The sequence below is a fragment of the Neopsephotus bourkii genome, unplaced genomic scaffold (genome assembly GCF_033783945.1).
Source record: "Neopsephotus bourkii isolate Nb327-2 ecotype Australia unplaced genomic scaffold, CSIRO-AGI_Nbou_v1 NB_991, whole genome shotgun sequence".
Lineage (NCBI taxonomy): Eukaryota > Metazoa > Chordata > Aves > Psittaciformes > Psittacidae > Neopsephotus > Neopsephotus bourkii.
Genome location: NW_026901483.1, coordinates 1010555 through 1036053, shown reverse-complemented (window position 1 = coordinate 1036053; position 25499 = coordinate 1010555). Strand labels below are relative to the sequence as shown.

Below are 25499 nucleotides of genomic sequence, written 5' to 3'. Positions count from 1 at the left end.
CTTTGGAAAACAGACTGGACCACCATCACTTACATGTGTTCTGCTCTATATCTAACATGATTCTTTAATGGACAGAGTGGTGTATTTTCTTCTGACTGCTGGTTGCATTGCCAGGACTTCTTTTCCAGCTTCTGAATGTGTTTCATAGCCTAATGCTCTGTGTTTAAAGGCTATTGAGAAGGCTGGATATTAAGGCCACAATCTTTAAACTCTTCCAGAATGTAAGCAGGCCTTTAAAATAGAACACTAAATATTATTTCTAACACCATGCATCTCATATAATGCTTCAAGTTAATTTACAGAAATACTTGTTCATTATGTGATGTAAATATTGTATCTCTTGAAGTCTGGTGCCTCATCAGGCGTCTTCTGCTATGGGGCTGTCACATGCCCCCTCCTGCTTTATGTAGAAGTACTCTAATTTTGCCTTCGTTACTCACTGTGCCAGAATCTTTCCTACAGAAGGAATGCAAACTGTCAATAAATCAAGCTAAAATTGTATGTTGTTTTGCAAGCATCTGTGTAAGCAGTTTTCGCCTTTTTCAGAAATGAAATTAAAAATCCATACAGTGGTATGACCAGTCGGCTTAGCTGAAGATTATAGTGTCAGGGGTAAAAAAGGCGGAGACGATGTTGGCTGAGGATAAAGGTAGATGAAAGAAACTGTGGCCAAGACCAGAAATTTTCACACAGCATTTCAGTTTATAGAAGGTGCAATTAATTTTTTCAAAATATCACATTTACACAGTTTAAATGTTTAAAGAAATAAATAACATACAGATTTGTGTAATATTTTTTGTAACAAATTACTGTATTTTTATAGTGCTTACTTGTATACTCTGCTTCCCATTTCTGTTCTTCTAAATATCATTTATTCAACAAAAGAAGCTCACATAATGATCTTGGTTTAATCTTTGAAGTTGGCTTATCTTCTTGCCATCTAATGCAACATAATATTCTCTTTATCACCTATTCCCTTTTTCATATTCAAGTTCACTGCAGTTTTGTTTTATATAGAAATCAGTCAGCAGTATCACTTGCAATGCAAAAAGTGATAACGGAAAGCAAGAGATCAGTGGGCAGTCTTACAGATGACTTCAAAGAAACAAAGGGTGTGCAAACTAAATCTTTAAAACCTGCACCTTCCCAAACCACAGGGGTTTGTATTAAACAAAACAAATCAGTTCTAAAGTTCAGCACTGATTAGCACAGATGTCTGTGTTAGTAAGGCACTGTCTTACAAAAAGGTCTTCAAGAGTTTTTCTTTGGGAAGTGACATATAGATCTTGCTGTTATTTCTCACGAGGCATACAGTGAAATATCTTAGAGTAAGAGCAGGAGCAGTTCCAAAAAATAAAGTTTGGAGCCAGATTGTGATCAGAAATCATTCTGCTTAGGGATGTGTGCAGGGTCTGGACTTAGGTTTTCCAAAAGATATCAATAGTTATACAAAATTTAACATCAGAGAGGTTACCTATTTGGTATTCCTTTACAAGAGCACTGTGGCTGGCTTTCAGGAAACTTTGTTGGTCACGGATCACCACTTAAGTCATCTTTTGGTGGAAAAAAAGAGGAAGATTAAAAGATAGAACTCGTAACACAGACTTCTGACACTGCCAGACTGCTTTCTGATGGATGTGTACCTAGTTGGCACATTATAGTTGCTTACAATGTGAAGTAATACAAAGGACAGAATAATTTAGGTGGGTAGTAAGGTCTGAAGACAATTCTGAAGTCTGTCTATATAACTTCATGTGAAAAAATGTCTACCTCTCAGGGAAGCTTCAGTTTCTTTTTAGCTCAGATTTACCTGATGTTAATAATTTCATTAGATTGTAGCCTAAGTTTTACCAGGGTATGTCTAAATTCCTAAATTCACTTTGGTTAATCGAAAATCATAAATTCACTTTGGTTGATGGGAATTCATAAATAATATTAGAGCATTCTGAAATAAGACATCTTATTTTTATTTTTCTAGAAGAATCAGAGAAAGATGGGTAAACTGGAAAAAGGAGGAATTGAGCACAGAGAAACATTCTGGTTTAGATCAAAGATTACCCGTTTCTCCATGGTCTGCATGGTGCGATTGGTGCATCTGTACTTTAGTAGCAATAATTAGTTCAGTGATGAATCTAAGAACAACTGTAGGAGAACAGATGGTGCCCCTATTCATCTGGATTTTCTTCCTACTGAGATTTTGTTTATCTCTTGCAGCAGATTCTCTTGTTCATCTCCTTTCTATCTTGAATCAGTGAATCATATTCAACAACTCTAACACTTACATTACATTTACTTCAGGACACAATGTGGATATGTGGTCAGTATAAAAGTAAAAAACAATCACAATTAGTTCTGCAATCTCCTAAGCTTTTCTTGTGGATTTACCTTAGTCATTATAATATATTCTTCATCTATGGACTTTTACTTTGAAAGTAAATTACTAAAATTGCTACATATCTTTTGGCAAACAGTATGCAACTCTCAGCATCACTCATATCTTTACCTGGTTTTGCCTGCTGTTTCAAAACTTTATGTTCAACGGGATTGTAAATGTAGCATATATGAAATGTTGAAAATGTTCTAGTTCAAAAGAACAGCTCTGAACTCTAATTATTTACAAATCTTCTCAGTCTCCTAAAATTCAAGAACATCCAGTGATTAACACATGATTATTTTTGTTGAAAAATGAGTTTAGTTTAATGAGTCAGTGAAATTAAAGATTTCTTTTTCTGGCAGTTGGCCCTCCAAATTTAAGGTCATTGCACAGCATTTACATAACTGCAGAGCCAGACTGTCCATATTCTACAGGTGTTGGACATGTTGAAATCACACATACTAATTATGTATTTTTGATGTGTAGCAGAGTCATATTCAAAAGCAAGCTCAAGAAAACAAATCTATAAGCATATTCAAAGTCACTTTGGGGATATAATTGAGCCGTCAAGTCTTTGCACTTTGAGGAGCTCACGTTTACCTTGCTGTTCCAGTGTGCATCTATTTAGCCAAATGCTATGCTCCACATTTTTGTTCATTAACTGCTTGACATCTTTAAGATTTAAATAATTGCTAAGGATTAATAAGTTGGCATTCAGCTGGAATACTTCAGGACATCAGCAATAGGAGTCATAACTCAAATCCCAAACCCTCTAAACAGCATTTAATTTGATAAATCCTGGGGTTACAGTGTGAAAGGAAAACTCTAATAGCACTAATACAATCAGAAATGAAAGAAACTAATGCAGAGGAATGAGCAAACCAGGAAATCCAAACTTTACTTCATTGAGAATCTAAAGATCATGGAAATGGTCCAGTTTCTGAGTTGATGTGCTGCCAAGTGCCTGAGGGAAAAAGCCACCAACCAACCCAAAACCTGAGATTAAAGGAAAACATAAAAATATTTTTTAAAAAATCCAGCTTTCCTGAAGGATGCAGCAAAGCTGCCTTGAGGTACTTGTGTCACACTTGAAAGGAATATATGTTGTATAAATGTCCTTGTAATGCAGGCCAACTCTGTTATGTGCCATAGCCTTCTAATCGCATCAACAAGGCTGGCTTCTCAAGCATCATAAGTGGTCGGCAAGCACACCATGTGAAATTAAAGCCCATGGAAACATTGTACTGTAGCCTGGATTTCACTCACCTGCATGTGAGGGGGGGTCTCCATAATGAGAGAGACGATTGTATCCTTTGTGCAAAATGACTTTTCACTACTCATAAAGTTTTAATATATGGAATACATACTAGGAAGTATCTCCACAAACAGCCTTGGACAGTACTGAAAGTGGGGTACCCTCCTGAACGGATTTCAGTAACTTACAGAATCATCTCCCAGAGAAAAAGGTGTCCTCTATTACAGTGCATTTTCTGACCTTTTTTTTTTTTTTTAATACATAGTGGCACATAAATCCTTGCAAGCACACATGCCTGAACACAACTCATGGGGAAATAAAAACATAGGGGATTGATCTGGAGCCGATAGAAAAAGAAAAATGCAGACTTTCAAGGAAAGGAGCTTTTTCTACAATGTTTCCTCTAGAGTAAATAAAACCCAAGTTGGGTTTCTTTCCTCAGCTGCTGAGTTACTTTTGTTTGTATAAATAAGATACCATTTTGAAATAAGAAAATATAAATACTGAAATGAATTATAGCTGCTGTCATTTTCCTCTGATACTTCTCTTGCGAGCCATTGTGCTCACTATTGCAGTTACCTACGCTTAGTATGTTTCTCATTCATGCATTCCAAGTGCATAATGTTCAGAAATGACTGATGAATACATTTGTCTAATTAATGAAAAAAACTTATTTTTCATTCGTGTGGGCAGAGGGTGGGTGTTGGCTCTTTCAGCCCACTGAGAGAGTTTGGCCTTTATTCTTACAGGCAAGGTCTGGGATATTGACTATGTTAATCTTTGTCATGTAAGTGCTTCCAAATGGGTGGACTGAGATTAGAATTTGGCTCTTCAGTATTCTGTGCTAACAAAAGAGCATTTAAATACAGCAGAACATTAATTTATTAGTTGTTCTTTGCTGCTCTTTTTACAATTACACTGTTGAGCAGAGATGCAGCCAGGTATGCTCTGATTATTCACTAGTTGGAGGGTACCTAATGTTTCTTCCTTTCCATAAGCAGCTGATAGGGCAGAGGAATAGTACACTTGGGGTTTTACCCTAACAAGGAGTATGCCTGACATGCAAAGCTGGCCCTCGTGCATGAGGTGTGCTGTTGTTCTGACAGTTCAGACACTCTCTGTAACAAATGGAATGTGGCCATATTAATGTACAGTGAGGACTTGGTATTGAATTTGACTCCAGCTTCCAGTGTACTTCAGCATTATTAAAATCATATATAATAAATCATATATAATCTAATGTATATTTTATTAATATATCCTTTATTTGGAAAGTGGGCTTTTCAAAGAAATAATATATTGTATTGAGCTTCAGAGCCATTTAGAGGTCTCAGGTGTAAACTGTGAATTATCTCTATAGTAACCCACTGAGACTTTCCCTTACAGAGAACCTTTGATCCCACCCAAATTATTTTAACACTATGAGGCCATCTGAACTTTCAGAGTCTTACAGTCTAATAAGTACTAAATTTTCTGTATAAAATTTTGTTGGGAAAGAGATGCTATTAAAAATCACAGCCTTTTCATATTTGTATGAGTTGTATTCTCTTAGCTCGATCTATTTCCAGCCCTAACTGTTCTGTAATTCTATGATTTCACAGTAGTTTATATTTTGGTGAAGAAGCATGGCATAATATTTGGCAAAAGTATCTGCTTTGCATTCTGGATCAAAACCGGAGATATTTCACAATGAAAGACTTAGATTTCACTCATTCTTATTTCTTGAGGTTTAGCCAAAAAGTAGTATCCTTTTCTAGACTACTTCAGTGAGTTTATATTTTATGTATAGACATAATTAAAATTAGCCCTGATGCCTGTTTGTTTTTTCTTTCTTTTTTTCTTTTTGTTTGTTCTGTTGTTGTAGTTGATAGTGAGTTTTTCTGTGTTTTGATTTATTTTGTTTTTAATTGGTATAACTCACACTTTGGGGTTAAAGAATTGTTGATGTGTGTAGTGTCCCATAACATCTATTTGACTCCCACAGAATGACTTTCTTAAGATTTCTTAATATGATAGAAAATATCCTGGGGTTCTGGCTCATGTGAAATGAGTGGCTGCATCTGTTTTTATTATGTACTACAAGAAGTAAGTCCTTGTTGTAAGGCCAAGTGATGCAGGTGGGCTTGGCCTTCCATGTTGTCTGTGACAACAGACTCTGTACTTCACTGTATTTTGAGCCTGATTGTCTCCAAAAGAGTTTGAATACAAGCTAACATGTATGAAGCATGATTGATCAGAGGATTAGGATCAGTAGTAAAACAGCAAGTGAATCAACTTGGTAACATTTATTCACAGTTCTGAGCTTCACTTTAATCTAGCTGGAGCATCCACTACCACAGCAGTGGTACAAGTGGACTTGCAAATGCCATCACTGGGATTATGACAACCCATTTCTTCCGGGATCGTTCTTATATAGGCAGGGTCAGGCAGACTCTAATCCCTAGTTTAAAAAATACACAAGCCAAAAACCTGCACTCCTCATAAAACTTCTGAGAGTTGTGAGATCTGCTGTATATAATTAATATCTTCAGAATGTGCAGATTTTGCTTATTAGCAGCACAACTCTCCATTGTGCATGTGCATACAGCCTGCTTCTGTACCACGTTAAGAGGATAGATTGTAATTTTCTGTTTCAAAGTAATTCAAGCAGGGTCATGGAATTTGGTAGTTTCACACCTACACAGGCAGCTAACAGCCTTGCGAAAGAATCTCATCGGCAACACAATTGATTTCTAACTTCTTCCTGTGCAGAGAACCTTCACTGCCTAGATCATGTACAATAAAACTGACATCTGAGGGAAGAGCAAAATATACTCAGCTTTCCTAATCCCTTGGAGGCTTCTGAAATTACTGTCTGAAAACTATAATGAGAATGGGATAATTTGTGACATTTCCCTCTGCTGTTACAAAGTATTGATTTTATGACATTTTCATTTCTTATTATGCATTACGAGCATAAGACATCAGAATGTTAATATCAGCTGCATAGAATAAACAAGGGTAGTGCCAGGTAGTACTTTATTTATTTCAATTATTTTTCAGTTTGATGCTGTAGGTGTTTTACCAAATCCCTGCAGGCTGTTAGCAGATGAACCATCTTTCATAAACTCTGAGAATTCAGAATTAGAGGAGGCAGCCCATACATAAACTTATTTCTTCCATGAAGCCTACCAACCACGTAAGATAACTTGTCCTCACTGTTGCTGAGTTTTGACCTCCTTTGGTTTGCCTAAGACATTAAATTTTTCAGCTGCATTGTCTGATTTAGGCTGTCACTGCCTTGAGGTAGTTGTCGTCTTCTTACTGACATGTGAGAGACCTCCTGAAAAAGCTAATGTATTCACAGTAAGTCCAATGCTGTCACTTGTCCATCTTACTTACCGGGTCTTACTTATGAAGGCTAAGTTCCCTCTCCTAGTGGTAAAACCACCAAGACAAGGTTATGGAGAAGGCTGTCTTGTCAAGACTGTCTTGGAATTCTTCAAGTATTGTCCTCTTAGTTGTACAATAATACAGTCCTGTAATTAGCTTTGCTTACATCTGTGTCTGCGATAACCAAAATCATACCTGGTTTTTGGTTTTCTGGAGAAATCTCTGTATATTTCTTCCCTTCCCCCCCCCCTTCTTAGCATATCCATCCCACTCTGGTTCATCATAACATGCATGATTACACCCAAGGAATGAAGAAGGGCTGCAGCTTCAAAAGTTCTGAAAAAACTCTTGGGAGACTGTGCTGCCAAAAAGGAATGAAATGAATAAGATGTTTGCAGAGAAAAGTACTGTCCAGGCTCAACAGTGGCAGCACAATTATGTTTTAAGTAAATGTGTGGCAATAGGATACTAATCATATGCAAAGTGCTATTTTCTAGAACCGCATTTTTCTGCAAGAAGTCTATACATAAGAGAACCATTTATGATATTATATAGTAAGAGGTAGCTGCATTGTAAGGTGTTAAAAAAAATGTAGACACTTGCAGAGATCCTGGCCGGAAGACTACTGTAAACTGAGGAGATAGTGATCCACATAACAGGTCACCCATGCAGGCCCAGGCCTGCTCGGTGCTGTGCCACACAGGTTATGCTGCACAGGTCTCCTGGCCACAGGGTCACCGCTTTCTGCTCCAGGGAAGCTGCTGGCAACTACCACTTGGTACTGGTGGTCACATCACCCACATGGCCTGGCCTTTAGCTAACAGGGCAGCAAGAAGTTGTGAGAACATCATTTCTGTTTGGCTGCAGAGTTTATTAATGGAGTTGTTTTCTTGTCGGAGGACCCTGTAACAGCTTGAAACACTGAAAGGGGAGACTGTCTGCTGTGGACAGGGTCTGCATGGCATGTTGCATGTGAGTTCTGTTCAATGCTACACCGCTGGGGGCTCCGAGCATCTAAAGTGGTATAAGACTATCAGTGTTATTCTCTTCTTAATGTATTAGCTCTAATAAATAGCCTTACAGAATCTGGGTGCCTTTTTTTACAGAGTTCACAATGAACCAGCACCTTCCAGGGCAAACAGAAATAGGAAGCTATCTGTTACTAACTTTATGTTTAGCTCCAGAATACAGCTGCATGGTAGCTCTGGCACATCTCAGTCATTTTTGATTTTTTAATTCCTCCTTGTTTATGAACAGTTTTAATTTAGTGTTGGCTGACTCACCACATGCTATCAGATATTCTAATATGCAAATAAGGATGAGACATCATAACCTCCATTGCCTTGTAATCAAAATCAAGACAGCCCCACAAACTCAATTTTTTTCCCTAATACAATAAAAGTAGTATATTCAAATCTAACCTATACATGTGATGGATATCTTTAAATTAGCAACTATCTACTTGCAGACATATTATAATCTATAATTATTTCAGACTTATTAAATATTTCCACTGATTTTAACATTAAAAAGTTACATAAAGGAACAGATAATCAATAGGAAACTACTCAGAGCTTCCTGACCAAACAAGAGACACACTCCACAATGTCTGGATCATCTTGTCATCACTGTGGATGTACACAGTGGATGTAGTGGAAGAAATACTCTTTCTCCTTGTCCATCTGCATTTAAATTGATACATTAAAAAAAAAAAAAAAGACAAGCCAACACAGGAAACAAAAAATTTATCCTGTAGTTGATGTGGATAAAATTGATTTTAGTTTGGGATTTGTGGGTTTGGGTTTTATTGTTTATATGGGTATTTTGTGTAAGTTCACATTTGGGAAACTAATAACAAATGGATAATGTTGTACCAAAATAAGAACTGAGGTATAAGGGAAAAGAAATTGATCCCTTCATGTGTTGTGAAGTTGACTACGTTGCAGATATTGTATGTGAACAAGATTTGAATCAAATTTATACAGAGCTTTCTCATAGAATGGTGTAGTGAAGAGAAGGGAAAAACAATATCATAATAAGGTCAGAGGATGAGAGAATAACTGAGTTGTCCAGAAAATAAAGTCACACTGGGATCTCAAAAAATGGCGTATCATTCCTCTAGGTAATCAAAACCATTCAAAACATATCAGTCCTTTGTGGGAACTTTAAATTTGTCTGAAATAATGCTTTTATAAAGAAAACATTGCAACCAGGGAAAAGCTTTCCTTTTATCCCTTAGCAATAAAGTCTGAAAAAACATTATTGAAATTCTTTTTATGTGTACTTCAGAAACAAAATCATTTGTGTTTCTTTAAAGAAACACAGATTGTGTAGATTTTATCTGATTTATACAGTGTAATCATATTTATATCATAATTTTCCTGGTTTGTAACAATAGCTTTATAAATATTTTATTCGGTTCTTTTTCAACATAAATACTTCCATTTCTGAGGGTCAGAATTTGATCTGAGTGCAAATAGCTTTAAGCAACAGGGGTCCAAGCCATAGATATATATTCAGATTTGGACCCAACTACTAAAGTGGCATATTTAAATGCTCATATACAGTGTTCATGCTGTTATGGAGCTGGAAAACAAAAGTTATCAAACACACACATATTCTACTTTACACATTCAGAAAGAGACACAAAGAAGGATGGAAAGAAAAATAAGAAAGAGAATGGTTATGTGCAATTATTAGCTTGTGTTTCTCTCTAATATGATACTATTCAGTTCAAGCGTGTCTTGCACATACTCAGAAAGACACACTTAATTTCTTCTAATTTTGTAGTCTTGCATAATTGTCCTTTTCCTACATAGGGAATGTAAGCATACTCCCCTTGTCCTGACACCAGCTCTTGTCTATTCAGGGTGTTTGCCTGTATATCCCTCCACATTCTCTCCACAGACCTTTGTTAGCAGCAGAAATCTCAAGAAAAATAACATTGCTGAGAGTTTCATGAAGATAGGTTAACAGGACTGGGGGTGGCAGGGAATGAGAAGAACAGAGTAGGTTAGTCATCTAACTAGTCAGTGAATCTATCTATCCAGTGAAAGAATGCATAGGGGGAATTCTTACTTCTTGGCCAGTAGAGAAGCCACAGAGGAAGCTTGCAGCTGTGTGATGATGGGAAAATCACTTATTAATCACTGTAATCACTGTACCTTTTTTATTATTGGTAACTGCAGCAATCCAAGCATCAATCAATTATACCTATTTTCTGCGATATCTTTCTGTAACAGATGGATGTGCAGCTCTTTAGCTTGGATACTGGAAAGCACAGGAGTGGCTGCCATAGCTCTACTGGAAAATTTCCATGTGTTCCAAAAATGTATTTGCAGAACCATGTCCATTCTTTAAAAGATATTTATCTCCTTTAAAGAGATTAAGGGCTTTTGAGAGAATCACTCTTTAACTTACAGGCAGATTGACTCCACGTACATTTGCTTACTGTGAGTCTGTAATGTGGAAGTTAAAAGTTTACAAATACAGTTACAAAGTTAAAACACATGGAAAACAGTACTTAATAAAGGCTAACTCTTGGATATTATGAAGTTAAGTAATGCAGCTAAAGCTTAAGCGTTATTTGTTTCTCTAATCAAGAAGTATCATTAAACAGTATTTCAAATGACTTAAAAATATTATCCTTTGCAGTCTCAATTTTTAGCAGTTTCTGAAGATAATTACATAAATGAGGCTTCTGATGGAAAACATGCAGAAGGCTCTTGCTGCAAGTTATTTTTGCACCACCACACTATGTTCATTCACTTACTATACAAAGCAAATACATGCAGTTACAGGTTCATTTCAGTCTGTCTACCATAAGCCATGGATGAAATTATAGAAACCATTTTAGGGAATAAGTTGAAGACTGCTTGGAAGGACACAGCTTGATGAACAGTAGGCATTTTTAAATATGGAGAACATGCTTTAAATATGCTGAATCCTCTGAAGGTACTATTACCGTAGCCATAGCATTTGAAATTATACATGAAGTTGTTGAGCTGGGTTTTTTCCCTTTTAGGTTTATCAGTGTTTTATATCAATGGTTAATATTGGTAGTATGAAATAATGAAATAGAACTAACAATAAAACATTGAAAAGTAGCTGAAGGTTCGAATGCAAACAAGTAACATAAGTAACTTTAAATTATAAACAACTTTTCTTCAGCAATCATCTGCTAGGGTGATGAAGAAAATCAAACCCTGCCTTTCTAGTTCAATGGAATTATCCAATTCTCTGTGTGTGCACTGTCATGCCTTAGTTAGGACTTTAAGTAAATCATGCAAAAGAAGCAGTCTGCTTAAAAGAATCAGTCTCTCATAACTCTGTTTTACTTCACTCTTATGAAAATCATGGAAAGCAGATTTGTGTGATCCCCCTAATAGTGTGAGGGTAAAGAGGAAGCAAATACTCATATCAAAATATACTGATTCAGTAGTTCCGGATGAGACGTTTATCTGCGTTGGAGACTGTGTATCAGGTCATTCACAAAGAAAGGGAATGCAGCACAGTTTGAATCCTTTGTGAACTGACTTTCTTTTTCTTTGCTGCTTGTCATTAAAATCTTACGTGTGACAGAAATACATGTAAGAAGCATCAGTTGGAAATATTCCTCTACGGAAAGATGAAAATTAATGGGTAAAATAATTGCTGAAATATAGAAATGTGACATTAAAACGCAAAATTTCCAAATGTCAGGATAGCTATCTATACATATCCCAGCAAATCTTACCTACAATTGTAGATTACGGGAGTTAAGTTCCATTGAGGATGATGGAGTTCCTTAAAATCCACCAAAATCTTGCTTTGAATAACACTTAGCACACTGCTCTCTAAAGCAGCACAATAAGCACAGACATTAAGAAATACCTCTCATATTTTCTGTTATTAGTAAATCAAGATGTTTTCAAGTTGTTTACCTGGTGTTTAAATTTTTTACATGTTCAACTGCTTTAAACCTTATAGTGTTTGTGAATCATGAAGAATGTTCACTGGACATGAATGTATTTGAGTGCTCATTGAGAAGGTTTTTAGTCATCAAAAGTGGACAATCCCATCTTAATAATATCAGTGGTTCTCAAAAGCCTTAACTGGTGTTGAGAGAATTCAGTAACATTAGGCAGCATGTTATTTGAGGAGCAGCAGCAGTGCATCAAATATGAAGTATATGGTACAGCACAAAAGGAGCCTGAAATTGATGACCTCGGCAGTCACTCTTGTTAGTGCTTATGTTTATAGTTTATGGCCATTGTTGTCTATTAACTCTACTATTTATTTTGCAATAGGAGAAATGCAGAGTATCAGAAGAAACGTATCTTCTCTCTTCACCAGTGGGTATAGCCATGTACGTGATAAATACAAGATATTCTACAGCAGGGAAAAATCATCCCAATTTCTTGATGATAAAGTATAAAATTAGCTGTTACTGCACATTTAAAATATGCTTAAAAGTTAAAATTAAAAATTAACTGTCTTAATGTGTTTAAGGACTCTGACTTCCCTGACATTTTCACAGATATTTTGAGCTGGCTGTATGTTTTTTGGCATGAATACAAATGCTGTTTGCAACAATGACAAGTACTGATCTCAGAATCGTTCATGGCCCTTAGTGGTGTATTTGGGGCTCATTTATTTCTGCTTTTATAACTTCTTATTTTGTTTTATGAATTATTCTACATTATCACTCTTTGGTTTTATGCCAAAGGCTTTTTTAAGGAAGGCATCAATTTTAAGGGAAAAAAGCAAATGTAACAAAAGCAGAGTGCTATTCTTATATACAAAGAGTTGTAAGACAAATGTTCCTAGGAGAATAACGCCTATTAAGAGCATAAATATGTTGAAGTAGAAAGTGGTGTTGTTTCCTCCAATAGTTAAAGGAAAAAAGCTTAGCCTGAAAAAGTGTGACAGAAAAGGACTATGGGGTAGACAAGGGTGGATTTAGGAATTATTTGCTTTCTTAGACTATTTTAAGGAACCAGCCTTTTAACTCTTATCTGTCTTGATTATTTGAAACAAAATGTTTTGTGCAGGAAATGAAAATAGATTGATTAAGCATATTCTCATGCTCACCCCATGCATCCTGTATATTACTGTGACACCATGTGATGTAGGATAGCTACAGTGCAGAGGTAATAGATGGGAAATTGTTTCAGGCCCCGATGGTTCTGGTGTATGATGATGATACAGGCTAGCAATCATAGAAATTGCTTCTGAAAGTCATACACAGCTCACCCATTCACTGAGCTGCTCACAGAAGTCAGGGGATTTGTGTGTTTCAGCAAAGCATATGTTATAAAAGAGTTATTCATAATGAAGTCTTCCAGATGAGTCTTATTTCTTTAACTCCTTCATGTGGATTATAGCTTGTGAAGACAGGAAAGAAGAGTTATACCAAACTGTTCTGTAAGTCATCATCTTTTCTTGACATATGGCATAATTTCTTCTTGGAAGCAAATGCTGTCAGTGTAGCAACCTAGCACCAACGAAGACATTGTCACTTGTATGGTTACATTACAGTGGGTGCATAACTAGTCATTTTACATCTACTTCTACTTTATTTTGACGATTAGGAAGTTTAACAAGAGAAGGCTGTGGAGGACCTGTGACTTTTCTACTTCAGTCAGAACACAGACTTGAGATTTGAGGAGTATGTACTTTGCACCTCTTCTGAGTTCAATTTAAATTAAACTAGCACTGAACTAACAGGTTCTGTGTATGCTTTTATCATAGATATGCTTAAATGTCTGCTATAAATTGAAGTAGACTGAATGTATTAGATATTAAGTAGACATTTCCTTGAGAGTATCTATGTTCTTTCTGAAAAGTTTTATCTCAGACATTTAGAAAATACCTAGTACTATCAGTTTTATACAAAATTTATGGTAGTATGTCATTAAAAGTAAAAGAAAATGAAATATAATAAAACAAACAAAAAACCAAACGAAAACCAAGCCTGAGAATATAATGGAAATTATGCTTTGCATATGTTGCAGGCATCTCCCCTTTTCTGTGAAAAATAAGAAAAAGCTGGCTGAACTTTTCCATGCACTCAGCCTTCAAGCACAGATTTTAAGGATTTAGAAGTTTGTTAATTATGTTTTCTAACACTATGCTAGCTTGTTACTACTATCTTAGAGCTACCCTTTGCAGGTACCAGGGTTTAATCTGACTTCCAACATCAACAGTGAGGCCCTTTAACAGGAACCTGTGACTGAAATGTACTCCAGGTGAGCCAGACGCAGGAAAACCAGAACTGAACGGTTTAGTTTTCATCACTGAGAGCAGTTTCTGGTTTGGGAAACAAAAGCATACCCAGACCCTCACTTTCTGTGTATCAAAAACTGCATGGATAAAGAATTTTGCATTATTTTAGAGAAGGTTTTGATGTACTGAAAGTGGATAGAAAAGGCTTTGTTTCTTTCCCCTGTAGTCTGCAGGCACAATGGCCAACATCTAGAGTTTTTAAATCTGGAAATAATTAGAAATTTGGGAAGCAGTCAGCTTTAATGGCTGAAGAAAATAGGATTCTCAGATTCTCAACAGATGCACTTTGACTTCCCATTAATTTCCAGAATGATGTTCCCAGTTTTATTTGCTATGACTTCCCATTAATTTTCAGAATGATGTTCCCAGTTTTACTTGCTATTATTTAAATAGATATTTACCTTCTATACCAGGCTCCACTTGCATGACCTAGTAGTGCCACTATAATCAAAGCAAATCTTTCCCAGAGATTATATGCTACATATCTCAGTCTGTTAATGAGGACATCGGTAACTGAGAGGCTTTCATTCTACATACTTTACATGTTAACGTCCTAAACCCAAGCTCCTAACAAGCCATCCTTTTTATTATGCAATTCTGCCTATGTAGTATTCAGTATCTTTAATGCTCATTTCAGCTAGAAGATGAATAAGAAGTTACCTAGCAACTTACAGAGATTGATTGTCTCCCTCCCTACTGACAGATGTAATGACTACATAAAGGGAATAAATCTTTTTTTCTATTTTTTAATTAAATTTTTACAGTTATTTGAACCTTGGGAAACAACTGTGTCCCACAGTGGCAAACAGAACAGGATCTACTTTTCCTTTCACAATATCTGTTTGGTTTTGGTTTTGTATTTGGTTTTTTCTCTCTCTAAATCATATTATTACTGTGGAAATTATTAATATAAACAACTTCAAATTATGTCTTCTAGTACGCCTCTTGAGGTGCTTCCTGAGTTCACCTTTTACCAGGTTCATCAAAGTAAACCAGCACCAATCTCCCTTGGAAGCTGAAGACATTTGTCATTATATCTCACTATAAGTTCAACAACTAAGTGGATAAACGAGGAGCAAAACTTTACTCTTCATTCTCTGAGAAACACTTTGGCCTTCAGTCTGGCCCTTTTTGCACTTCATGTGCATGTATGTTCATTTTCGGAGTATTTCCCCCAGTTTCATAAAATAACGTTTTAAAAACCACATAATTGAGTCAAGACTATGAAACAGTACATCATTTGGCTTTTGTAGAATACGACATAGCAACCCAACAGCACATACTTTCCAACTGCTCCAGTTCTTTGCTTCAGCCCATCTCTGTAAATATAAGTTCACAAACATTTTAAAGCAGTACTCAATAAGGAGAAATAAGAAGTCAAAATTATCTTCATTCAGGTCCCTTTCAGAAAGGATATGACAGCAATATTAGCCCAAGTTGGGCTAATTCATCTCAGTAACTCTTTTCTCTATCTTTTGGCTTTCGGATAGCAGAAGACTAAGCCTGTTGTCTTGCTTCACACACCAAGATCTTTATGAGGTTAAAATGCAATACTGAAAATTATAATTTATATAAACATTTATCACAAAGGTTGTATGCATCAAGTGACCTATTTTCTGGCACTGTTTCCAACAGAAGTTTGATTTTATGCAACCCATCTGGAACAAACTCCCGGAGCATTTTAACTCTGGAATGCAATTTTAACTTTGGTCTCCAGATGGTCCAGCTCCTTAGAGTTTTACTAGTCAAGTCACAAATAAAGTTATCTATGCAAAAATAATAATTTACTAAGGTAAGTGCTTGTATTAGCAAAAATACCCCAAACATCCACTCACAGAAAATTGTAACTTCCAAAGCAGAGTGCACTTGACTTTCTTTATTGACACAGACCTATGTAGAATTAGGATTAAACTGCATCGTTTGTTTCCTAAAGTTGAGGAGCCTCATTGGTGGTCTCCTGGCTGTACTCAGACCTGGGCTGGGCTCAGTGGGGCTCACTGGGGGTGATGAACTTGTCCTCTTGGCAATGCCATGATCCTGCCAGCCCACTGGCCCACAAATCCCTTTCTGCATGGGGTGGCCCTCCCTCTGCTCCCTGGTAGATACAGTCTTTGGAGATGGTTCTCAGAAATTAGTGAGAAAGCATTGTGACTAACAGCTGGAAGATAAACGACTCACAGTGTTAGTGCAGACCAGGAAATATATTAAGAATCATGGAATGTATTTTAGAAGAAAGAGTAAGGAACCTCATTGCTGCTTTCCATTTACATTGCAAAGTCAAATGAAATATCCATCAAGTTGTCATCTTTTGGAATGAAATTCAAATCACTCTAGTTTAAGACTTGTTTTCTTTATTTTGTTAGTGTTAGAACTTGGACAGCCCATCCTGCTCAAACCCACATAGCTGTCTGCCCAATGAATTTCTGAATTCAGGGCTTCCATGCTGTCTTTCTGGTCCAGATTATGTGAACCCGTGCAGCTGTGCCCTGCGTTCAGCAGTAGCAGTCATTTTTTAATCCTTCTTAGTGGCTGGTGCAGTGCTGTGTTTTTTACTTTTGGCCTGGGAACACGGATGATAACACCGATGTTTTTAGTTACTGCTCATATGTTTACCCTGACCAAGGACTTTCTGAGCCTCATGCTCTGCCAGGGAGGAGGGGAAGCCGGGAGGAAGCAGAGACAGGACACCTGACCCAAACTAGCCCAAGAGGTATTCCATACCACATCACGTCATGCGCAGGATGTGACTCAGAGTTACCCAGAAGGGCTAGTTCGCTGCGGGTTGGACTAGGTATCAGTTCTCGGTTGGGCGGGGGGGGCGGGGGGGTGGGTGGTGAGGTGTTGTATTCTCTTCCCTTGTTATTTCCTTTATTATTAGTAGTATTGGTAGTGGTACTGCACATGTCTGAGCATCTGCTCTGGCTTGTAACTGAAGTTCAGATGAACTTCTGTTTAGCATCAGGTTTTTTTGCAGTCATTTGTGCATATTACAGTCTAGACTGGATACCTGCTTAGTTGAGTTGTACTTGGAGCTTGACAGCTGGTGCCTCCATTCTGCAAATATTGTTACTCCATAGAGAGATGGGAGCTAAATGACTTCAGTTTACTCAGAAAAAAAAATAAATAACCTGTGTTGAGCACCGTGCTGTCACCGCTGGTTTGTTTCCAGCTACCGAATGAATTCATCTGTGGTAGTTTTGGTATCTTTGTGCTGCACCACAGCTGGTTGAGAGCTATATCTAATGATTTGAGTGAAACTACTTAAATTAGAAAACTGGTAGATCTGGGGTTTAATATGTGGTTAGGTAAGTGCTTTGCAGACTGAAACTCAAATACCTTTAACAGCCCCTGTGTACCCTGGTAAATGGAAAATGAGTGTATTTGTAAAAATCTGTATTTTCATTTAACTAGTCAAAATAGCTGTAGGCATAGCTTTTATGAGACTTATATTTTATTCTTTTTACTGTTTCTTACTGTCCATAAAGATTTGTAGTTTAGACAGAAGAATTGAAATAGCTGAAAAATAATAATGGTAATTTACATAACTCCTAAGATAATTATCAGAGAAAAATAAAAGTTGAAATCTTACAGACCATATAATCTCACATGTGTATGTGTGTATTCCTGAGAGATTTCCTAGCAGTTGGAGATTGTATAAATACTTATTCCTCGTTTTGGGGAGATAGATAAGTATTTACACCGATTTTTCATTCCTCCCTGAGATTATTTCATTCAAGTTCTCATCAAAGACCTGCACACATTAAACTAGTATTTTTTTTATTTCTCTGTTTTTATAATCAGTATGCTTCCATGATTCTGATGCACCACAGATCACTTAGTTTTAAGTAGAGATACATGGTGATAGGGGTGAATTTTCTAACTTCTGCTTGCAAAGGCTGTATCCTGTTTCTGGTACAGCTTTTCATATCAAATGTACTGAAACAGAGAAGTAGACCACCTGTGAACACGACATATGGACCTCCCCTGAGCAGGGCCTGGTGAATGCTGAGAATAACTACTGGAATATAAGGGCTGGAAGACAACACTAACGGACAGACCCTGACAGGTTAAACATCAACATTTTATACTACAGGTCTTGTAATGTTTTATTACTTTTATTGCAAATAGCTGAATTTGAAAGCTGAGGGAATGGGAGGCTTGTAGTCACACTGGGTATACTGTGGGCAGTGCCTGTGTCTTCCAGGTACTGTATGTAGAACCATACTGCTGCTTGAGGTTTGTGCAGGAGCTGTGGAGCAGGAGGGCATGCTGGCAGCCAGGACAAGCTGACCCCATCGTAGTTCTGGTTTACTGGGGTCTCACTGTCTCCTTCCTAGCCCAGACTTATGAAGAAGCAAAAGGAATGGGAATTATAGTTACACCTGATCCTACAAAAAAAAAAAAAAAGGGAGGTAGGGGGGCAAAAAGTAAAGTGCCTCAAAACCAGAAACAGTGAAAACTTTTCAAGTGAACACTTAAGTCAAGCTACCTGTGGAGCTGTATATGAATTCAACTATGAATTAACACTGAAAACAGCCTCCTGAGGTTTAATTAACTACGTACAAATGACAGAAAAGTTTTCCATGGAAGTAATAAATTCTGTTTCCATTACTTCTACATTCATGAAATATGTGGCTGCTTAATGTAGTTGAATAAAAGCTTTTGAGAGTAAAGCAAAGAGATTGTTACTGTGGATGTTAGAACTCTAGTGTGGCCAGGGGACAGCTGAGAGAGAATGGCAACAAGCTGTCTGCAGCAGTGTCACCGTAAGCCAGAAAAATCTAAAGGTGCTTTAAAAACAAGCATGGCTTACAGTCTGGATGGCTTTGTCATAAACTCCAACACTCCAAAACATAGGGACTAATATTCTGGAGACTTGCAGTTCACGCTGAGACTTTTTATTTTTTCTTTAAGTGAGTATTACTAAAGTGTTTTTAATGAAAAAAAAAACAAACCCACAAAAAAAACCCAAACAACAACAAAAAAACAAAACCAACTTTTTTTTTTTCCTCAGGAAAAGAAATCTTTTTGTTTCTATACCTCATACCCCCATTTATTTAACTTCTTAAATTCACAGCATGTACAGGAGCACACTCCTGTACATTCCCCAGCACTTAGTGGAGAAAAAAATCGCTGGTCACAGTAGCTTAAACACATGACATTTTGCGTAAAAGTGATTCAGAAAAAGACAACTCTCTTTGCAATGAGAGAGAGCAAGCAGCAGAGCTGTCATTTGTTAAATTGGGTATTGTCTCATTAAATTTCTAAGCATAATGTCAGGAAGGATTAGGAGCAGACTGACAGACTCAACTGGCTGAACAACTTTGCCATAATCACACAGAACACATTAGCTCAGCAATTAAGGATATGTGTAAGCTAATGTCTGACAGACATTTGCTCTTACATGAACTTGATGTCATTGCAGTCCATTGACTATCCCAGCCATAAAGCAAACATACCTTGCCATGTGCTAAAAAGAGAATGAAGATGTAAGATAGGGAGGATGAGAGAAACTGTTTTCTTCTATGACTTGGTGTCCTGGGTTCAGCAGTAGCAGTCATTTTCTCCTTAGTAGCTGGTGCAGTTCTGTGTTTTTTTACTTTCAGCCTGGGACCAGCGCTGATAACACTGATGTTTTCAGTTGTTGCTCAGTAATGTTTACTCTGACCAAGGTCTTTCTGAGTCTCATGCTCTGCCAGGGAGGAGGGGAAGCCTGGAGGAAGCAGAGACAAGACACCTGACCCAAACTAGCCAAAGAGGTATTCCATACCACAGCACTTCATGCCCACTGTATAAATTGGGGACAGTTACCCAGAAGGTTAGATCACTGCTGGGTATCGGTCGGCAGGTGGTGAGCGGTTGTATTCTCTTCCCTTGTTATTTCCCTTATCATTATTATCATTGGTGGTAGCAGTAGTGATTTGTGTTATACCTTAGTTACTGGACTGTTCTTGTCTCAACCCGTGGGAGTTACATTCTTCCGATTCTCCTCCCTATCCCCCTGGGAGAGGGGGAGGAGGAAACGGGAAAGGGGGGGAGTGAGTGAGCAGCTGCGTGTTTCTGAGTTACCAGCTGGGCTTGAACCACGACACTTGGTCTATGACTGACAGAAATTCTTATCAAACAAACCACTCCAGCAAAATGAGGTGTACCTTGAACATTCTGTTGAAATCCAAGTCTAAACCAAAGATTGAACCTTCTGTCAAAATCTTGAGTCTAAACCAAAGACTTTCTCAGGTTTCAAAACATCCTTTTTTCTGTCTTCTAGGCTGTCATATCTCCCATTCGTGAAGCGTAGCAAAAGGAATAGGGCAGTACTATTACCAAGGTAGTCAGAATGTGCTCAGGACCAGATTTTCCTGTGAAATATTCGGGTTGAATTCAAGGCCAGAGTAAGAATAGTGCCTTAGATGTAAAGTGAACACATGCATGAAATATGAGTGAGTCATACTTAAACTATGTAATATTTCTCTGTGAATATTTAAAGCTCTGATTTTTAACTATATCTAAATGCAAAATTCCTTCATTTTCATTCTGTTTTGCCAAATTTTTGGCTGGTCTTAAGTAAATAGAAGGAGGAAAAACACAATTCTGGGAATAACATACTTGCTGAAACAGCAGAAGGCCTTGTGTTCCTTGGCCTCTCCTTAAGCGGATCTGGGGCAGAGTGGCTGACACTGGTGCTGGCATTCTGGAGCCATTTCTGCATGATGAGAGCTCCTTCTCCCCTCCTTCATCCCCCAGCCTTGTGCTCCCCCTGATGTCTCTCACATGTCTTCCCTCACTCCTCACTGCTAGGCAGCCATTTGCCCTTCCTCAAGTATGTTTTACCAGAGATGTCAGCTCCTCTGATGGGCCCGGCTGTGGCTGTGTGTGGTGGGGCTGCTGTGGAGGCGGCTGGAACTGGGTGGAACCAGCTGTGCCTGGTACCAGGCAGCCCCAGCTTCTCCTCAGAGAGGCCAGCGCCATGTACACAGCTTTCATGGGCCAGAGCTGTGGCAATGTCTTCATTTCTCTGAGAAGAAACACATCCTGTTCACAAAGTCAGATGGGAGAAGTTCGGTTCTGTTCGGTATGGTCTCAACTGTTGTCTGTTTTCTGCCATAGCTCTCTAAAATCAATACAAGTGAAATGCAAGAAAAAACTTTTGTGGTAAAAGTGGGTTAGAAGAATGTGAGGCCTGCAGGTGTGTTTTGAAAGACAGCCTGGCTGGGAATATTAAAGTTTGTGTTATAGTATGGGGGCCCTGGGACCTTTCTACTTCAGTGTTTCTTGTGACATAACACTGGTTTTCATCACTTCCCACTTTCAGCCATGGCTGATGTGGAACATTGGGGAGTTTTTTATCTTTTCCTGCTGCCTGTCTTTGCAGAGAGTCAGGTCTGAGTACCTTAGAAACACCAGCTAAGCGCTCTGAAACTATACCAAGGGTACTATATTGTAAGGCTGCACTGCATAGCATTACAGGCAAAGCCATATGATAATATATAGTATTATTACATTATTAATAAGATAATAATGTATAATAATCTGTCAAAAAAGTAGCATAGATAGAACTGGTTTAATTCCAACAACTTCTTTTTCTTGGTATAATACATTTCTTGCACAGGAATTGTGTATGACCTTAAGGGATTAAGGTTCCTGAGGCTTGTTCTTCAGAAATTCACATGTAAAACTGTGCTGTCATAGGCATACCATTATAGTTCAATAGCTGTTGTTTTGTCTTCGGGTATGTAGAATAAGACAGATTCTGATACATGCCCCCTTCTGCCTTGAAACTGTTTTGTAAATTAAATTCTTTCTCCATTCCAGAGTCAAACCTTTACCTGAAGATTTATGTTTCAGTTTAAAACTGAGTGCTTTTCTCACACTAAACATGACCAACAAAACCTAGGCAGCAGACCACTAAATCCACCGTGGATGGTACTCAGCATAGCTCTGGGATGTCAGCTTTCTTCAAATAATACCAATTCAGATGAGCAGAAAGTCTGTGCCAGTGTTTAACAAGTTTGAGATTCTCCAGAAATGTGGAGGATGCACTGTCCTTTTTTTGATGGCTGTTTTTTTTTTTTTTATTACATTAGGAAAAGAAATAAATGCAATAAAAGTTATTTTAAAGCAGTTAAATATTAGAAAATAGTTGTACCCAAACAAGTCTTCTCAGATACATTTGCCATCAGGTGGCACATTTTGCATGATGACTACATATATGTCAATCTAAGTCCTGCACTTTTTCCCTCTGATTAGCTTCACCCTAGTGAGGGAAGGGCTTATAGCCATAACCCCAGGCACCTGGTTTGGCTTTTCTTGCCCTGATTGGAGGCACCTGTGCAGGAAGTGCCTGCTAATCCTAATAGTGGTTGAACTTGAGGGAGAACTGCACCAGGAGTTTTGCTTGTGGAAGTAAGTATTTTAATGCATTTTAATTTTCTTTAAGCATATGGTAGAAGAGGAGCAAAGAAATGCCTGTTTTTTCTTGTAGAATAACAATGTGCAGTATATATACTATCTGTCAACTTTAGAGGTCAAGCATTTAAGTCTGAAAGTGTTGTTCCCTGTGGGAAAATATGCTTGGTGGTGTATGTAGGTGGAAATGATTTGTTAGGGCTGGAATGTGGTCACAGTGGTATAAATCAAAGATAACCTGCTAGACCATAAGCACCTTTTTTTGTAACTGTAGAGTGTATTTTTAATTTAACACTGGTCTGCTGTAAAGAGTCAACTGAATTGTCTGTTTGGTTTTTCCCAAAGGTAATGGGAGGAAATGTGGGATTTAATGTTTCTTACTCTATTTAGGAGAATAAATTTGTTTCTCCACAACAAGTCTATATCAGCTTTTGAGGAAATCAGATTGTATTTTCATCATGTCATTTTCAGGTTTTCAACTCACCTCTATATTCCTGTGTGCAATTGTACCATCTCAGAATTTGGTTCATGGCTAGTGTTGTATACAAGTTGGGGGTTAGATGAGAACACTCTTTTTGGTTACTAGTGGAGGAACAAATTATGCAAGCAAGATTACAACCCAGTTTTCTTTGTGATTCTCCATGGGTTTTGCTGCAACACGGGCACTCACTGTTCATAAATGATTTCATGACTGAAGGCTCTTCTTGGGGTGAGAGTCAGTTTGCAGCAGGTTTTATCAAACTGTAGTTAATGTCAACTAAAATCAAATTTGCACCTTGAAAACCAGGCAGCTGTGCAGCTGTTTTCAAATGTCTATGATTCATCTTGATTCTTTATTTAAATGCTGAAACACTTTTTCAAACAACTTCTGTAAACAAAATTCATTTGAACAAAATGGCCTTTCTTTAATTGGTTTTAAAATAAATCTGTTTATGTGGGGGATTTTGTGTGTGAGATGGCTTTTAAATAAGATATGGTTTATGGATTTCATAAAATGTGTTTTGTTTTTACTTTTACAAGGCAAAAGGTTTTATTCATCAATGGAAAAATAATACTTGGTTGATAAAGGACAGCCTCTCATTAGAGATAGGGCTTATAATTTAATGTGCGTAGGAAGCGATAAGCAATAGCTCCACTTCTTCAGTAATGTTGATAGTTGTGATATACTGTGCATAAGAGAGGATTCTTCTTTTTACCCAAATCCAGAAACATAGCATATCTTTGCTAATTTTCTATACCTAACTCTAAATCACCTGAGCTGTAAAACGGTACATACAAAACTTAAAGTGCTTGTCTGGTTGTATTGCTTTGCCTGACAGAAACCCTTTCTGTGTTGTTAATTATAATGCAGAATAGGGGAGGGGAAAATATGATTACCACATAGTAGTGGTACAAAGAAATTCCTCCATAGAAGAGAATCATAGTCAGGGTTGCTGTTATTTTATTGCTGTTCCCAATTATTTGACTGTTTCACAGCAGTCAAAAAACAGATACTAATCAGAAAAAAAAAAAAAGTTAATTAGAAAAAAAAATCACCAATGGCCAAATCTTCTGGAAAGGGCAATAAATAGCTATTTACTTACCAGCTGAATGTTTCAGGAAATCTGGCTTTCTGAAAAAGCCACAGACCTGTAAAGAAGGAAAAGTGGAATAACTGAAATTTCTTGACAAATATGAAAACTCATTTGGCCAATTCATACTGGCTTTTTCATCAAGGTAATTAAAGAACTTAAAATTCCCACGAAGTTTCTGGAATGCAGAGTGATTCATAAAGAGAAAAAGAGATGAGTTAACAAGTTCTGTTAGTGTGTGTTGCAGGTGCTAGTACCTGTTTTCAAAACAGTGTAAAAAGCATTACATTATACTTTCTAGCTGAAATTCCAGGTACCATAGATGATAACCAAAAGATAATTACAGCATCTTTAAAATGGTGTAACCCCAGACCTTTATTTTTGGGTTGGTTTGGTTTTTTTTTTTTTTTTTTTTTTTTTAATTTTTCTCATTTCCCTTCCTTAGGTATTAATGTGTTTGGTAAAATTAGTACCGGTTCTGCTCTTTGTATAAAAATTTCCACAATGAGATTTTTCACAAGGTCTGTCAATAGCTCTACTGGGAAAATAAAGACTCACACAAGAAGCAGCTTTATATGGTCATAGTGTGATTTTGGCATCTTCTGAAGTACTCACAGATGATTCATGTACAAGTCCTTAAAAAAAGCTTTATAAATCTATTTGTACCTTTCATTCCTTCAGCCTCTAGGTTTAATCACAATTTTTGCTCTTCCACAAAAAATCACATTATTTTTGAATGAACATTTGAGAGTTTTCTTTTTCCTTTTCAGCTTTGCTACTGCTTACTACTGTCTCTATTTCTTTCACTGTTGTTGGCTGTAAGGCTCTTCTGATGCCTCCCCTTCTTTATACAAACTGATTTCTTCTGTTCATTTTAATCCTTCTGTTAAGTTCAGTTCTGCAGCCTCATCTGGTTTAACTTGTTTCCATAAATTTTCACTTTTTCATGAATATTGTCATGGAACTTGTTGCAATATTTTTTTTATTATTGGTAGATCTGCATTTACTTTGTGGCTTCTAAGCTAACTTCAGTGTTTTAAGCAATCCTATAAAAATCTTACCTTTGTGTTGTATTCAAGCTGAAAATTTGGACCTCCTTCCCCAAAACTCCCCTCAAAATTATAGCTTCTTAAATGAAAGGCTGCTGGATAGCCTTAACAGCACTATTTGACTCTTCCCCACTTTCCTCTAAAGATAGCCTTAACAGCAGTATTTGACTTTTTTTTTTTTTTTTCCCCCACTTTCCTCTAATCCT

At 37.2% G+C, this 25499-nt stretch overlaps 1 long non-coding RNA gene across 1 annotated transcript in view; it reads left to right on the top strand.

The window, feature by feature from the left end:
• The window catches only part of LOC133215623 (uncharacterized), a 77237-nt gene extending 64890 nt beyond the window's left edge, over window positions 1-12347 (top strand). Inside the window, exon 3 of the long non-coding RNA XR_009726434.1 lies at window positions 12290-12347. This is a non-coding gene — a long non-coding RNA (uncharacterized LOC133215623). The remainder of the gene's footprint in view (window positions 1-12289) is intronic.
• The last annotated feature ends 13152 nt before the right edge of the window (window positions 12348-25499 follow it).